We start from the raw sequence: 5658 nt of genomic DNA on the forward strand, positions 1-5658 counted from the left end.
ACATGTGAATATGACGTCTGATTGACTGGGTTAAGTTACATTTCAAATGACAAGGGATCAACTTATAATCATGTTTCTATGAATTATCCCGTGAACTTATTCTCTCAAATGGCTTGGCTATGCGGAGCATTCACAGCTTATATGGACGGAACGCCACTGGTGTGTGTGTGTGTGTTCACTACTCAATGCTGACTGTGTGCACTTGGATGGGTTAAATACAGGGTACAAATTCTGAGTATGGCCATGTTACGTCGCTGACATCAACAGAACTCCGTTCCACTTCACTTTAAGACACACACTCGCAAATTTCCCTAAGCACTTCCCCTCGGGAATCGGAAGTTTATATGGACAGACCCTTGACCCCTCGATTTTGACCGAGTGAGCGAATCTGCTTCATATGTACAATTCAGGCCGCTCCATATACCACAAACATAATTGTGATGTCATTGCAGATCGCGTTTAATTTTTCCCACTCCACACAACTCTATGATATATCAATTTCTAAATATTCAAAACGGCCCAAACCTATATAATGGTCCATCAAACTAATCTGTTAGGAAAAACAATTTAAGTAATAAATTAATAAACACAACAGATTCTAAGTGATAAGTGCTCATGCTGTTTCAGACAAATCGGAATTTGGATTTTCCCCACTTCCTTCTGGGAAATAATGTCTGGAACGCCACTCAAAGTGGGATATTCGACCTCTGAACTCGGGGTACATCGATCAACCCTGACCTCAGCGAAGCGCGTCATTTGAAGTTACTTCCAAGATGGCGATAAGTCCTGATTCTAATGAGCATAAACGTAAAAACAAACTTTAACATTAGACATTGTTTATGTTTTTGCCTTTTGTCTGCTGTTTTCAAATAGATTTTGATATTTTTATTCTGTTTTGGCATAATTGACACAACGCGATGGTCAACATGTGAATATGACGTCTGATTGACTGGAACTCACTGAGGTCTGAAGTGGGACATTTAATTTGGGATATTCCCACGTCCAACCTAGTCGGTAGTGCAGCATTAGTACATTAATGCAAGCAGTCCGCCAGTAGTGGGTACTCGTGCAAAGTAATCAATGACATCCGAGTCAACGAGACGGAGGGAAGTTAGCAAGGCCAGGGCATAAAAAAAAATAACTGGAATGCAGCCCAGATTCAACACACATGCACAATGTGAATATGTTTCAGGGTTAATAGCTGCAACAATACAATTGTATTGGATGCTTCTGTTCTGCACACTGTAATTTAGTTTTTATTTGTTATATGGCACACTGTGACCCATTTTGAGTATGTTAATAATAGTTTGTATTTTGGATGAGTCACGAACGTGTGTTTAATGTTTTTACATACATTAGGTTTTTATACCAAAAAAAGTTAAATTATGGTATTTTGTAAAGAGTCTGAATTCCCATCACTAGCACACAGGAAGGTAAATGCCGCCACCTTTTTGAAAAGTCACTAAGCCTTTAGAAGTGAGAAGGCAAAAAATAGTAATGAATTATTGGGTGTCATTAAAAGGACATGGGGATATACACCCAACTAAGTCTGTGTTTCATGAGAGCTGGGAACATACCCAAGGCAACATCAAAAGCATAGGCTGGACAGGAAATAGAATGCCCCAAATAATGTGTATAGATCAGTGGAAATACACTCAGATTGTGCCTCCATGGTTGTTTCCTATGCCATGTATATATACACACGTACAAGAAATAATTAAAGAAAATAAGGATAAGACAGTTAAACATTTAGTAAATCAATATATAAAACAAAAATATAGTAATATTTTAGATATTTTTACAGATGGATCAAAGGACCCAGAATCTGGAAAAGCAGGAACAGCAGTATATGTTCCAAAATATCAGGTAGCTAAAAAGATAATTTCAGATCATTTAATGGTGTTTACAGCTGAGCTTGCGGCAATATATCTGGCTCTACAGTGGGTGGAAGAAACGAGGCTAGACAAGGTAGTCATATGCTCTGACTCTTTAGCAGCTCTAAAAAGCCTGAAATATGGTAATTCTTACTGTAGACAGGATATAATATATGACAACTAGTGGCAACTAGTGTACATACTGCATAATCAAGGAAAGATAGATAAGAATAGATCTCGCTCTGTCACTATTTCCCGTGGTGTACCCCATGGTTCTGTACTTGGTCCACTTTTATTTCTCATTTATGTGCTGCCACTGGGTCAGATCATCAGACGTGATGATCTCAATTTTCAGTTATGCTGATGATATTCAAATTTATTTTACGGTTCAGCCCAACTCAGTTTGTCCACCCCTTTCTATTGTTTCCTGTCTTCAAGAACTTAAAACCTGGATATCAGATAACTTTTTACAACTAAATGCAGACAAAACCGAAATCCTGTTGGCTGGCCCTAAATCACAGAGCTACCCCAGCATTATATTTTCATTGATATTGATAGTATCCAGATGAGGCCCTCAACAACTATGTGAAATTTGGGAGTATTGTGTATTGTACCTTACATTACCAATATAAAGTATGAAAATACAGGGAATTTAATTAAAAACTTATAATATACATACATTACAATAAATTGGTAATTAATAATAATAATAAAATAATCATTAAATAAAATATTGATACCAATAAGCAGAAAAAATATCACATTAAGTTTTATAATGAAAATGAATTCATGTCAAATTCATACAACCCACAAGCATAATATTTATTATCTATAACCTTTGTATTCTCTAATGCTTTGTTGACATTACACAATTATACAAGATGTTTAAAAGTTCTTAAAGATTTGATTCAAGAGTAACAATGAAGCACAAGAGTTTTAAGGTTTTTACATTGTAAACAAGCAATTATTATGGAAGCCCGTTTTCACCACTGAATAAAAAATAAAACAAGGTAATTGCGACTTATTATCTCACAATTCTGACTTTTTACTTAGAATTGCCAGATTTTATTAAGAAATGTAATAAATTATGAAGAAATTTAATGAATGTGAATTTAATGAGTCAAAGTCTGTTGATTTCCAGGGCATTATTTTCTTGTATCACAGCAACCTGTAAATGAAACATTTTTGCTATTACATAACATAATTTTATAAATTTATCATAAATTTAGAACCTATTTGTGCAGCATATGTCATAAGTTATTGTACAGTTGTGAGAACACACTCACGTTTGCCAGCGTTCACATTCCGCATCACTTCCTCTTTAGGAGTTTGAGACCAACTCAATGTCACGTCTGTGAATCCTCTATCAGCCAGAGCAGATCCCAACTGGAAATAACATTCATACTAAACTGTTTAGATCAGAATATGACAAGACATTCAGATCTTCCTCTTATCTTTTGGTGTGTCATGTCCCAAACTGTACTTTTGTAAAATCATGTTTCTTTAAAATGTGAGAATATTGTAAATTTGTTCATGCTGTAAATAGTTTGACTGAATAATCAATAGGTGATCAGCACTCCTGTCAGTGAACCTTTGTATCATAATATACACAACAGCTGATTTTGTTTTTAATAAATTCAGGTCATAATATTTAACAATGCAATTAGTGTTTGTTTTCTCATCACTTGTTACTTTTTTCTCACCTGCTTCAGACCGATTTCTGTCATTGTAGAGTCGGTCAAATCTTTGCTGGAGTGAAACATCAGTTTTACAAATTATCTTTTTAAACAGGGACCTAGAAAAATATATTCATATATATGTAAATTCATTAAAAAATCTTAAGAAATATGGTTTGCACCCTACAAATGAGGTTGCATTTATTAAAACTTATCCACACTCCTCACTGCGTCATATTGCATCATCAAAAATTTGATGACGTAAACACATTATATATTATAAACCAATTTAACTGATGTATACCTTCTCCATAGACCTTCACCTCACACAGAGTGAGTGTCTTCATGTCTCCAGGAACGATCAGATTCAAGTAACGTCCCTCCATCCCATCACACGAGTAGCTGTAGGACTCACCTGCTGGAATAGCAGGAATAACAGCACATCTACAGACAGAAAGAGATGAGGGATATAATAAATACTGTCATATCCACATTAATCCTTCACATTTGTGCTTGACATCTCATGCTCTTTCAACCTCAAGTTTCTCACATGGGATTGTTGGTGCCGTTGTTCTCCAAAGAGTTTCCGATGCAAATCTCTGTTCCGTTTAATCGTTCTGCACAGCAGTCTTTTCTATTAGTGATGACCACTTTATTAACTCTGTAAATATGACGCAGATCCAGCCTCCACCACGGGTTAGTCTCATTAAGTGTTGAGGAGCATCCCGTATACAACTGTTGGAGACCTCGATCAATGGCCTTTTCAGCAAACCAGTCTGCAGATGTTGACGACTGTATAGCAGCTCCAGCTACTGCCAGATTTTCTAAGAAATATATGAAAAAAATGTCACGACTTGTCTTGATGCACAAAGTTTGCAGCAGAGGTAAAGATTATTGAGGAACCACGCCTGGAGGTGAAAGGATTTATTACTGTATCAACTACCCTCACCAAACTGAATTGTGAAAATTATGATTTTGTGTTGCTTTATACTAGTATGTTTCAAGTATAGCATGATATTACATGAATTATATGTTAATGTAGAATATTGAATATAATGCTCTACAACAATGAATTACCTGCCAAATACCCGTAGACTTCAACCTCACAAAGAGTAAGAATCTTCCAATCTCCAGGAATATGAATAATCATGTAACGTCCGTCCAATCCATCACATGAGTAGTTGTTGGACTCACCTGCTGGAATATCAGGAATAACAGCACATCTACAGACAGAGAAACATGAGGGATATAAAAATATCTGTTTCAAATCCTTCATATTTGTGTTTGACGTCTCGTGTTCTTTCAACCTCAAGTTTCTCACATGGGATTGTTGGTACCGTTGTTCTCCAAAGAGTTTCCGATGTGAATCTCTGCTCCGTTTATCTGTTCAGCACAGCAGTCTTTTCTGTTAGTGATGACCACTTCACTAACTCGGTAGACATCACGCAGATCCAGCCTCCACCACGGGTTATTCTCATTAAGGGTTGAGGAGCATCCTGTATGCAACTGTTGAAGACCTCGATTACCATCAATGGCCTTTTCAGCAATCCAGTCTGCAGATGTTGACGACTGTATAGTGGCTCCTCCTATTGCCCGATTTCCTGGAAAATTTATAAAAACCGGTCGTGACCCATGTTTATGCACAATTTGAATAAGATTTGAGAGCAACCGTGGAGGAGATGATGGTGAAGCATGTAATTTGTGCACCAACTAGCCTACTGTTACCAAACGGAATTACAAACACAGTGACTTTTTATCTAACAACGTTCTTCACAACTATATACAAAATAATTAGACATCCCTAGTTACTCATTACATCATTAGTACCAACAACCTGGTGGAAATATTACCAATATCTTCAATAACAACCATTTGGAATAAAAAGAATGTTGACTTGTTGATTTGTCTGATAAATTTGTCTGATGAATACGTTAACATGATGAATCAACATAATTATATGCTCAAGCCCCACGTTTATCAGAATCATCTGTACATAAGATGCCAATAAAGCATGAATACTGTGTTACGTCCTCTGGACATAATTGTTTATTATTTATTATTATTTATCTTCGCTGTGGTGATGTTTGTGTATTGTGCAGTTTCCCTTC

At 36.2% G+C, this 5658-nt stretch overlaps 1 pseudogene; it reads right to left on the bottom strand.

Annotated features, from left to right (window-relative positions):
- Positions 1 to 2994: 2994 nt before the first annotated feature.
- Positions 2995 to 5116, bottom strand: LOC107670347 (uncharacterized; annotated as a pseudogene).
- Between the last annotated feature and the right edge of the window lie 542 nt (positions 5117 to 5658).

This window comes from Sinocyclocheilus anshuiensis, unplaced genomic scaffold (assembly GCF_001515605.1).
Source record: "Sinocyclocheilus anshuiensis isolate Anshui unplaced genomic scaffold, SAMN03320099.WGS_v1.1 scaffold1041, whole genome shotgun sequence".
Taxonomy (NCBI): domain Eukaryota; kingdom Metazoa; phylum Chordata; class Actinopteri; order Cypriniformes; family Cyprinidae; genus Sinocyclocheilus; species Sinocyclocheilus anshuiensis.